The sequence below is a fragment of the Urocitellus parryii genome, chromosome X, assembly GCF_045843805.1.
Source record: "Urocitellus parryii isolate mUroPar1 chromosome X, mUroPar1.hap1, whole genome shotgun sequence".
Classification (NCBI taxonomy): domain Eukaryota; kingdom Metazoa; phylum Chordata; class Mammalia; order Rodentia; family Sciuridae; genus Urocitellus; species Urocitellus parryii.
The window spans coordinates 66,159,224-66,171,987 of NC_135547.1; the positions used below are offsets into that span (position 1 = coordinate 66,159,224).

The window sequence follows — 12,764 nt, forward strand, 5'->3', positions numbered from 1 at the left end:
TTTCAATAACCAACTTTTTGTTTTATTTATTTTTGAATTGTTTTTTTGTTTGTTTCACTTTCATTGATTTTGCTCTTGTTTTAATTATTTCCTATCTTCTGCTTTTGGGGGTTGATTCATTCTTTTACTAGGGCTTTGAGATGTAATATTAGGTTATTTATTTGGGGACTTTCTATTCTTTTAGTGAATGAGCTCAATGCAATGTATTTAAATTTTCATTTTATTTTTAAAGTTTAGGAAACTTTCTCCAATCATTTTATTGGAAAGATTGTGACTTTCTGTAGTTTTTATTTCTGAGCCTTCATTTATCCTGATGAATCTTAAATGTGGCCTTTTCATGTTATCCCAGATTTTGTGAAATTTCTGTTCATTGTCTCTTAACCTCTTTTCTCCATAGTCAACTATATTTTCAAAATTATATATTTCATCTTCATTGCCTGAAACTCTGTCTTCCAAGTGATATAGCCTGTTGGTGATCCTTCCCATTGAACTTTTAATTTTGTTTATGAATTCCTTCATTTCAAGGATTTCTGTTTGGTTCTTTTTCAGAATCTCTGTTTATTGAAGTGATCTTTGTCTCTTTTTTTGACTGAGGAGATTCCCTTATAGATATTTCATTTTTTAAAAAAGTTTTATTTGTTATATATGACAAAAATACAGTAAAATTCACATTTCACATATAAAACACAATTTTTCATATATTTGACTGTACACAAAGTAGAGTCACATCCTACATGTCTTCTTACATGTACTTAGGGTAATAATGACCATTGCATTCCACCATCTTGCCTACCCTTATGCCCCCCTCCCCTTTTCCCCTTTGCTCTATCTAGAGTTCATTTAATCCTCCCATTACCCCAGCATATTATGGATCAGCATCCTTAAATCAGAGAAATTATTCAGCATTTGGATTTGGGGGATTGACTAATTTCACTTAACATTATATTCTCCAGCTTCATCTATTTACCTGCAAATGCCATGATTTTATTCTCTTTTAATGCTGAATAATATTCCATTGTGTACATATAACACATTTCCTTTATCCATTCATCTACTGAAGTGCATCTAGGTTGGCTCCACAGTTTAGCTATTGTGAATTTTGCTGCTATAAACACTGATGTGGCTGTGTCCCTGCAGTATGCTGTTTTTTAAATCCTTTGGGTATAGACCAAGGAGTGGGATAGCTGGGTCAAATGGTGGTTCCATTCCCAGTTTTTCAAGGAATCTCCAAACTTCTTTCTTTTACTTCCTGTATTTTCTCTCTGATTTCACTCTTTACATAATATTTTACCTCACAGATTGTTTTATCTATGAACTTTCTAAATTCCTTCTCTGACATTTCCTCCACTGTGTTGTCAATAGGTTTTTGGTGTGTTTGGGATGGTTTATTTCCTTTGCATTTTCAATTGTTTGTGTCTTCTCATTTTTTAGTATGAATCTGAGGCAGCAGAGCTTCTACCCATGTACTTGTAGTGTCCCTGAAGATTTCTAGGATCTCATGGTTTCAGAGAGACAAACAATAACACCATCCAATGCAAACAATATGCAGCATAAACTACTTATGACATATATAATGTTAATTGGCACAATGAACCAAAATGGTATGATGAACAATAGCCAACAGTTAAGATAGTAAGTTTGCAAAAGGGTTTGCTTTTGCAAAAGGTGAAGATCTATAGGATGTGATGGTTATGAGGGAGGAGGTGAGAAAGAAGAAGTAAAAAATTAAAGGGTGAGTGAAATGAGAGAATAAATTTTGGCTGTTATCAAAAGAAAATATAGAAATATAGAAAGAGAATCAAGAGAAATAGACAATGATTGGGATAATAGCTTAATGATAAGGTGGTTACCTAGCACATGTGAGGCACTGGGTTTTATTCTCAGCACGGCATAATAATAAATTAATGAATAAAACAAAGGTATTGCATCAAAAAAGAGAAATAGACAAGTTTAAAATAATGCCAAATAAAATCTAAATATTCTAATCAAACACCATAGCCCTGAAAAGACGGTCATAAAAAATAATTGCCTTCAAAAATGCTAGAAATGAAAAAAGTGATACGTGTGTGTGTGGATCCAAACAATAAAAAATGGAGAGAGATAAAGGATAAATAAAAGTGAGAAAAATTACAACTAAAAGATTTTCAAATATTCTGGGGGCTGGGGTTGTAGCTCAGTGGCAGAGTGCTTACCTACCATGCTTGAGGCACTGGGTTCAATCCTTAGAACTGCATAAAAAAAACATATAAAAAATAAAAGAATACAGTCTATCTACTACTACAAAATTTTTTTAAATGTATTTTTTTTAATTTAAAGAAAAAGATTCTTGATGATAAATTAAGAAATTTTTTCCATTATCAGGGTTCAAAAATTGTCAATCACCACATACATTCATTCTCTGTTCCCAAATGTCTTTCTTTCAATTTTTTCTTGAGGTATGTACTGCACACAAGAGTAGTAGCTGCAGGCTCTGAAGACCTTCTTCTTTTTGTGTTGCTTGTCAAGTTGACAGTTTGTGTTCAAAAATTCTTGGCTTCCATTCTCAGCAGTATGGAGTGGGGAGATCTGGAGAATTGTCTTCTCCACTCTCAGTTGCAGTCATTGGAGAATTCTGTGAGAGGAGTTCCTGGATGTGGAACTTCTGAGGGTATGGTTTAGTTCTCTTTAGGCCCCAGGTGTTTCATTAAATTGTGATTGGTCTGAGGATTTTGATTTGGTGCATCTCCAGATTCCAGCAGCTGCCAAACCTTGCTGGAAGTCTGCACCCCAGGAGACTTCCATTTGTTCCACTCCTGTGAAGGAAGAGCCAATCCCTCCCCCTCTACCACCTGCATATCCTGTCCTTCCCAGGCTCCTGGGCTCTGTTCCCAAGTGCACTGTCACTCCCACCCACCAGATAAAATTCCTGGCCCAGCACATCTGGTCCTGCAAGCTGCCTCAGTCAAAGGGTGAGAGGAGCTTGGGATCTCTTGGGTCTCAATGGCCAGTATTCCCTTGGGAAATCACTATCCTCTCCACACATAAACTTCTCCTGTTTTCCTAAGCACACTCTCAGTTATGTGGTGGTCCTCTACCTTGTATGATTTCTAGACCCAGTCCCAATTACACAGATTGGGCTCCTGAGCTTGATCCCACAGCCACTATGCAACACAGTGGGTATATGGCTTCTGCTTTGGCTCTCCACAGACAATTAAGAGACATGGGGCATCTTTCTCACACGTGGATATAGTGTAGCTCACCCTCTGAATCAGTCTGACGGTATCCCTGATGTCTGATTTCTCTATACCAAGACATGTCATGGTGCCAACAGAAATGTAGGTTTTCTTGGTCCCCCTGCCTGATTTCCCTATGGTGTATTAACTCCTGCAGTCACCAGTGGTATTGGTGGGTTTTTAAAATTTTATTTTATTGTATCCAGGCTTCTGAGTCCCCTAGTTGTTCTGGGTATCCAGAATTTAATTCCAGTAAAATCATTCTTTTCACCCATTTCACTAAGAAGCTATTTATCTGCTTTCATAGTCTCATGCCGTGGAGTAGTTTGGGAAGTAACCTCCTCTACTGCTTTATCTTACCCCTCTTTGGGCACTATTTTAAGTGATTTGCATGCATCATATCAGTTAATCCTCACAACAGTATAATTGTTATTATCTCCATTTTATAGAACAGGAAGCTGATGTGCAGAGAAGCTATATAATTTCTTCAAGAATACACACACCTTAGAAAGCTATATAATTTGTTCTAGGCCACACACTTTTTTTTTAGTTTGATACCCTCCCATTTATTGATTCTTGGTTTTATTTCCTCAGCATACTATAGTGATATACATATATATATATATATATATATATACACACACACACACACACATACACACACACACATACACACACACACACATACACACACACACACACATACACACACACACACACCTACACACACACACACACATACACACACACACACATACACACACACACACACACATACACACACACACACATACTTGGGTTGTTAGCAATGCAATTCATGATAGTTAAATTATGGAACCAGCCTAGGTGCTCAAAAACAGACAAAAGAGTAAGGAAAATATTGTGTATATATTCAATAGAGTTTTATTCAACCATAAAAATAAAATTGTGTCATTTGCTGGTTAATGGATGAAACTAAAGAATATCATGTTGTGTGAAATAAACTAGACTCAGAATGTCAAAGGTTGAATGTTGTCTCTCATGAGGAATCTAGAGAGAGAAAAAAGGGAAGAAAAAAGATAATCTGAAAATAGAAGGGGACTGGGATTGTGGCTAAGTGGTATAGCGCTCACCTAGCACTGGCGGGACCTGGGTTCGATCCTCAGCACCACATAAAATAAAGGCATTGTGTTGTGTCTCTCTACAGCTAAAAAATAAATATTAAAAAAAGAAAATAGAAGGGAGACCAATAGAGTAGAGGAAAGGGATCAATAAGGGAGAAAGGGAGTGCATGAGGAAGTATTAGAGGATGAATTCTACCAAATTGTGCTGTCCAGGTATAGAAAAAATATAACATGTTGAACCTCCACACTCTCCTCCTCTGTGTCTCTCTCCCCATCTCTCTCTCCCCCCCATATGTGTGTGTGTGTGTGTGTGTGTGTGTGTGTATATATATATATATATATAAAATTATGTCATTATAATACTCTAAACAGAATAATAATAATTGAAGGGAGTTCAACAAATTAAAACAAGCAGATCAGGAGAAAGGAGGGTAATAACGCATTGGGGAATAAGATTGATCAAATTATACTATGTGCCTCTATAAATATGGCATAATGAATTCTACTATTATGTGTTATTATAATGCAATTATTGAAACTCCATTTCCAGCTGGCCACAAGCAGCTTATGTTAATTTATTTCTATCTGTTTAGACATGGCATATATGCTTTAGTCTGACAGGTTCCCACCTACATTTCACTTATTTATCTACTTAGCTAATATAGGACTTTGCATTTATGACCCGTGGATTGGTTGAATTCCATATTGTAATTGAAAATTAGAGAGTGAAACTGAATTACCCATCACCATAAAGAAAGTTGGTAGCAAAATAATACTAAAGTAAATATTTTTGACCATTAACTCAAAGTTTATTTCCACTGCATGGTGTTGCTTTTTTCTGTATCTGGATAAGTTTTTACTACCAATGCTCTCTCAATATATCATTCATTGTGCTCATTATTTCCTTCATAACTAGCCTCAATATTCACTATCTATACATACTCTTCTGAACTAATCTGTTCTGATTCTGATCACAAATATACTCAGCAACCTCTTAGCATATATTAATTTTTACTTGCTGATATGCTGCTTTATAAAGCATTTAGTAATTTCCTGTTTTGTGTTTTGTTTGACGTTGTGCCGCAGTCTGGCTGGGCACAATTCAGGAGCAACTTGTCAAAAGAAACAAACTTTATTTTTAGAACCACACACGCCAAACAAAACAGCTCCTCAGGAAAAACCTTCAGAGCCCAACTGCCACCACCGGCTTCCCACAAGCCTCTCTCCTCCACAAGCCTCTCCACCTCCCTCAATCCTCCTGCTCTTGAGGCCGATTGGCTGGGTCGCGTGGGCGGAGCCAAAATAGTCCCCCAATGAGCAGCTCCGTGGTCTGAAAGGGCAGGGAAACAGCCCAATGAGCATCACCACAGAGGAGCCAATCAGCTAGATGTTGCTGGGGCCGCTGTGAGCCAATCATCAGCTGGCAGTCTGAAAGGGCGGGGAAACAGCCCAATGAGCATCACCACAGAGGAGCCAATCAGCTAGATGTTGCTGGGGCCGCTGTGAGCCAATCATCAGCTGGCAGTCTGAAAGTTTGCTGGGGCCCCTTCGGCTGTGGCTCTCAACAGGCAGACTTATAAAGCTGGTAAAATTTGAATTCAATAGTTCAAACTTCTTTCTCTGATCTTTTGATTACCCAGAGCTCACACTTATATTCTCTTCATAATCCTCTAAAAGCTTTAAGTGAATGTTTCAGATACTGGTCATTTTCTAAGAATCCACAAACTATAATGCTGAATTTGACAGAAGTCAGATAATGTTGATATGACAAACACATTTTAACCTTTTGAATGTCAATGATTTTAGACAAGAAATTCCATTTCTAGTTAATCATAGGCACCTTTAATTCAAATTCAAGTTAACAACAGGCCCCTTTTAACTAGCTTCATAGACCTTATATGATTTATTTTCCTGGATATAATAAGTACTTGGTTTTGTGTGTCTTGTATCATTTTTCATTTAGGTTGCTGCATTATTCCAAAAAAAATCTATTTCCACTTTACCCCAGATTTGAATGCCAATCTTGTTCCCTCTTATATATTTAGGTATTGTAGATAATCTTCACAAAATATCAGTCTGCCTTGTTATTCAGTTACCCATTCCCTTTTGCTAAAGATATGAAAGACATTTGGAGGAACTTCTTAGAATCTCTAAGAACATCAGTCCGTGTTGTTAGTTTTATAAATGTTGTCTTTTTGCCCCTGAAAAACTATTCACAATGCAATTAAAATCTCATAACTGAACAAACCAGAAAAAAGAAAAGCAAATAATTTAAAACTTATTTCAAAAGACTCAATCTACTTATATCCTTATGGAGAAAAAAAAGAACTTATAAAATTACCATGGGCTAAGGATGTAGTTGAGGGGCAAAGTGCATCCTAAGCATGCACAAACCTCTTGAATTGATATCCAACACCACCAAAAAAATTTAAAAAAAAACTTCCTGCAATTTTAGCCATGAAATCCTGGCTGAAACAAAGAAATGGTGATTCCAATCTAAGTAAAACACCTTGTAAAGACATATTAGTCTGGTCCACTTCTTATTGACTTTACTCTTTAGTTCTATTACCAAATATCTATAGTGTTTTGCTAATGAAATAATATTAGACCCTAGACTTCATCTAAATAGTCTAGAAAAGATATCCTTAATATGTTTGTGAAATGTCACTTTGAAAATTATGGGCTAAGAATTTATTTTATTTCATATTTACATCTTGAAAATATCATGTATTGTTCTGATGTACATTAATATATATTGAAAACATGGAGCCATTTTCTTGAAAAATAGCTCCAGAAGTAATTACACTGAAGTTGAGTATATTTATATACAGAATAAATATTACAGATGAAATGAAAATATCTGCAAAACTAATAATTCAATTAAAATAGAAGTTTGAAACACATAACAGAATATGCTTTAGAGACATAGAGAATGACAGAGATGAAACCCCTTAAGGAGTAATTCATTGCTAAGGTGTATATAATGGGAAAAAAATTTGTTACTATATATAATCTATGACATTCATTAAACTACTATTTATTTGGTAGAATTTTTTATTCTTCAAAGAAAACTTTATATTGACTTTTGTTTACTTGTTTCATTTTTCCCTCAATATTTTTTCAAATATAATTTTTAACTAATCCAAGTAGTCATAAAATTATATATAAAAATAAAATTGTTTTGGTGATTATGATAGCAGCAGGACAGTTTTTAGATACTTTCCAAAATCACCTATAAAAACAGATAGACTAGGAAAGTAAACAGACAGACAAGCAAAAAACATATACATCATCTTTTAAAAACTAGAAAAGAAAGTATTACTAATCTGAAAATTCAAGATTGGGAAAAAAAAGCACCAACATGTAGATACATCCATATGGTATTAGTAAGTGTGAAGAGGGAAGTGACAGATCATCTAACAAGTGAGAACTGGAAAGACCTAAAATAACCAGCATTCACTCCATGATAATTGCATTAGTCCAATTTGAGAATAACAGGAGAAAGTGGAAATGTTTTTAATTTACAGAAGAATAAAGTAATCCAAAGAAAGGTTGAAAGGGTTGAATCTGTGCCCTGTGAAGTTATCAAAGTAGCAATCTGAAAAACCTTTCTTAGACAAGACCCCATATTGAACAAAATTCTCAAATTGAGCATGAGATTTTTGCAAGATTGTAGAATCTACAAATGGAGTAAGTGTGAAAAAGATCCAGATAAAAGTGAAATTGGATAATACAAACAGTATATATCAGAGAGAAAGCCATAGTTTTAAAGATCTCTTTGTGAAAACAATAAGAAGGAGCTCCAGAGCCACAAGCTGGAAAATCTCTCCTAACCCACCCTTCCTACCAAATACTCAGAAAAACAATTATATATTAAAATAATCAAAAGAAAATTATTGGGGTTTAATTCCATCCAAACTGCTAAAGCGAAAGTTTAAAAAAAAACAGACTAAGTACCTTGTATACAACAAAAAATACTCCATAATGACATTTCCACTCAAAAACCCTGATATTTCAAAAGAACTTCAAATAAATTAAGTAAATAATAGAAAATATGAAATGACATAAATAAGACTATACATCATCAATATACCACAATGAAACCAATATTTAACTATATAATATATCAGTTTTTAAAAAATATATAACATGCTCAGTTTTTAGTGTAAGAAGCTAAGAACTCAGAAAATGAGACAATAGAACTCAGGAAAGAATTAGAAATTAATCAAAAAGTTATTACATAATAAATTTAAAATCAGAAGAAACATAGCTATAATATTCAGAAATAAAAGATGAAGAGATATTTTTATTTCATTCAGGTTTTAAATTTTCAAAGAAAATTAGAACTCACTATTTTCTCCAAGAATAGGTAGAATAGTCATGAATATGTATCCCAATGCCATCATGATTTACTAAACATTTATGTGGTTTGGATTATACAGCACAATTTTAAAAAATGGTTAGTAAATACATTAGACTCATATCAAGCAACATAGTTCTTAAAACGTCATTGCCTTATATGCTATTCAAAATTTTATGATCACCATTATTTTCTGCACACTGCTTTAAATCATTATAGATTTCTAAAAGTTAAAGGGTTCCTTAATGCTCTAACAAGAAAATAAATATTAAATCTATAAACACTTTTTAATTTTTAATTTTATTTTGTACATTGGGGATTGAACTCAGTTGTTTCACATGCTAGATAAAAACTGCACCATTGGGCCACATACCCAGCCCTGCAATCTCTATTTTAATTAATTAATTATATTGATTGGTACAACATCACTTTATTTCTTTGGTTTCCAACTTCACTATTGCAAAGCAATTTCAGTCCTCCATCTGCTTGGCCACCCTGCTGTCCCTCACTGAAAATGGGGCTCAGGCTCAGTAAAAAAGTAGGGTACTCAACAACTATCCAGTCTGGCAGAGGCCTTGGGGGTACCCAGTGGATGGATCACGTATTCTTACCACCCATTTCCACACTTCTTTCATGGAACAGGCTAGCCTTTTAAGGTGGCCTCGGGTATCTTAAGGCCTTGCATTTGAATTTATCCATGGTTCCTCCTATGGATCACTGAGGATATATATTCTGCCCACTAGAACAGATGGCCATGTTCTAATACTCCACTTGTCCCCAGGTAAAACTTAAATCAACTTTAACTTACCAGTCTTTCTATATCCCTCACAAGCATACAGTTTTATAGCTTCCAACACTGGCAAGCAGTCCTAGTCAACCCATTAAAAATTTTAAAAACCTAAAACACAAAAATAAAAATAGAACCAGCAAACCAGCAAACAACCAAAGAGAACATCTTTATTTCTGCAGCTTTCTAAAGTAAACTATATGGCTGATTTCTGAGTTTCTCTGACCTGGAACTAGAAAATAATAAAAATATACACTTTGAGTCAGGGTACACACTATGGAACCCAAGTAAGATAAGTGGAGAGGACAATGAAGGAGAACCAGGCTCTGAACTCCTTGTAAGAGGGGAAGCTCTTGGAATGGAATCTTGCTAAAAGAACAGCTTTCAAGGCCTGGCCTTGAAAGTTTTGGTGGCAAGTGTGTTGATCATCAGCTTGTGGCCACCCCTGCCACCAGCCCACAGTGGAAGCCATCCTACTGGAATTGATTGGTAGAAAAACTAGTGGCCGTAGTGGGTGACAGGCCATACACTTCTACTATGGAGCCAGTCCTTCCTCTCTCAGGGACTCCTCTCTGGGCCTCCTCTAGGTCATTTTCTGAATAAGCCTCCATTGGTAGAGTTCCTGTATATAGGGCCACTAGAGCTGTCATATTCCTGTCAGATTCTTTCTTTTTCTCCTTAGCCTTTGCCCCTCACTGCCCAAGGAAGGGGTCTGAATTTGAAGTTTGGACAGGTCTCTGGGCCAGCTCCAGGAAAGACTCTTCCAGATGCAAAAGGTGTGGGGTATCAGAGAGGGGTGTGACAGAAGGACAGTTGCCCATGCAGCACCTGCTTTGTCATAGCCCTGTGCAGGTACCTCTGCTAATGACAAAAGGGCACCTAAGAGGCAATAGTTGTCCAGCAGGGAAGGGTGTTCCTCACTTGTTCCTTTTCTTGCTCCTTCTCCTATCTTATGCTTCCAATGAAGTAGGGGTCCTTCCCCGACAGACACTAGCTGTGGTGTTCCATAGTTGTGAGAGCTGGAGCAGTCCTGAAACTGGGGTTCCTCCAATAATTCTTTTGCCACCAGTTTTAATAAGTGGACCTTGAGATGCCAGGAAACCTGTGTTTGAAGCAGCGATCTGATACCAGAGTGTTCAGAAATATGCAATGTTCTAGGTACAACTTGGACTTGATACTATCAGTAAGGAGAGCCTCAGCCCCTCAGCAGTCCTCTCTGCTGGCAGCTTTTCCAGTGCCTCTATGGCTAGGGACTCACTCAGGGCTGTGGCTGGGGCTGAGCAAGCACCAGAGACCAGCAACTTGCCCTTCCATTCATAGTAGGTGGAACGGGAGATCTTGTGAGAATGGCCCAAGGAACTTTTTTATGCTTTAACCACAAAATGCCCCCCACATTGGAAGCTATCCTACAGGAAGCAGAAGCTGGTGGCTAACTTCTGCTCATGCTCTTGGAACTGCCACCGCCAATGGTAGAAGATTCTCTTGATAATAATGTAGCACTCACAGAGGTAAGAGTAGCTGAAGTCACTGTCACCACTGAGTAGCTTCAGATCTTGGCCAGTGATGGCAGCAGTGCCAAGGATGGGAGATGGGGGCCAGGCTGGAAGCACCTTAGTTCTAGTGAGAGAATGGTCAGACCACATGATGTGCAGTGTAGAGGACATTTTGTCACAGCAAGGGGGACAGACAACATGGTTAAAGTAGGGCCAAATTGTGAGGTTTTTCCTAGTTTACATGGTGTATATGTTGCTCTGAAGGATGGAGGCAATGACATACAAGTTCTATAAATTGGAAAAGCTGTTAGAGAAGCAGGTGACATTGACGTCCACATAAAAGATGGTTTCCAGCATAGCAGGTGGCAAGCTGGTCATCTTGTGGGAACTTCTGAGAGCTCAAGTTATAGTACACAATCTGCAGTATCACCTTAGAGTCAATCATGCTCTGAAGGTAATAATGTCAGTGCAGCAGCATCTCCACCACAGTGCAGATATACAGCTTCAGGTTGAGTCCAACCTCTCCCCACAGCAACATACTCACTGTCTTAAACAGAAAGCTGCCTTTGCCCTGGCATGCCAACAGCTGCATATTCTGTGGAACATCCTCTAAGTAGAGGTTCAGGGAAACCAAGTCTACCTCCAGCACCTGGAGCTCTGGGCTCTCCTTCTGACTGGTGGGGGAGTGAAGGAAAGTAGTACCTGCTTGGCCTCCAGGGTGGCACTAATGACACACTCCAGGCTCTCATATTCCATTGTGTCCTCACCACATGATATAGTAGCTGGTCCTGAGAAGTCATCCTAAATTCATAAAGTAGTGTCTGGATACTTCTTTTTAAAAATATACAAGTAAGAATTTCAGTAAGGAACAAATTCTGAATAATAAAAGAATAAAAAAAAAGTTTTAAGAGAAAGTGACATAAAGAGATGTACAAGAATTATCTTACATATGTATAAAAGGAGTAACAAAGGGGGAAACATCAAAGATAAAAAAGTATAAAATGGTAATATCAATCATTAAAAGACTGGAGTATAGTTCAGTGGTGGATTGCTTGCCTAACACACATTAGGTAATGTATTTGATTCCGAGTATTGAAAAAAAATCAAGTATACTATTTTGGAAAACAAACAAACAAAATGTGAAACTCTATATAGTCATGCATCACTTAATAAAGGGATACTTTCTGAGAAATGTGTTATTATTGCATCAAAAATGTCTATTATGCTATGAGGGGAGATAATCATATAACTACTGCCATATATGTGGTCCATCATTGAACAAAACATCATCATGTGGCACTTGACTGTATTCAAAGAGCCACATGATGTATGTATGTAGTTGGGAGAAAAATCCAAGTGTGAGAAATATCAATACATATTTTAATAAACCTACTAGACATTGAGAAAAAACAACTGGACATAGAAGGAGATATATATATATATATATATATATATATATATATATATATATATGATAAATAAAATTGTCAGAATTTTCAAACATAAATCCAATAAAATCTATTTATCCTGCTGATTATAAGTAAAATTCAGAACATCAACAACAAAAATCAATAGCATGAATACTCTGTAAAGCAAAAAAAAAGGAGGCAGAATAGGGAGTGTCAAAGTCCAGAAATGATCCATACATGATGAATTACCTGCATTTTCTATTTTTTATTCTAACTTTGAGTCAAATAAGGAACCCCACTTGAAGAATATCCTGAACAAATCTCAGTCATCTAAAACTGAGAGAAACACTGCCTTCATGTCTAAAGAACAACAACAACAAAGCCCAATACAGATTATATA

The 12,764-nt window shown here is 36.5% G+C and overlaps 2 pseudogenes; both read right to left on the bottom strand.

Annotated features, from left to right (window-relative positions):
• Window positions 1–9,736: 9,736 nt before the first annotated feature.
• Window positions 9,737–10,857, bottom strand: LOC144250678 (vertnin-like; annotated as a pseudogene).
• Window positions 10,858–10,868: 11 nt separating this feature from the next.
• Window positions 10,869–11,755, bottom strand: LOC144250679 (vertnin-like; annotated as a pseudogene).
• Between the last annotated feature and the right edge of the window lie 1,009 nt (window positions 11,756–12,764).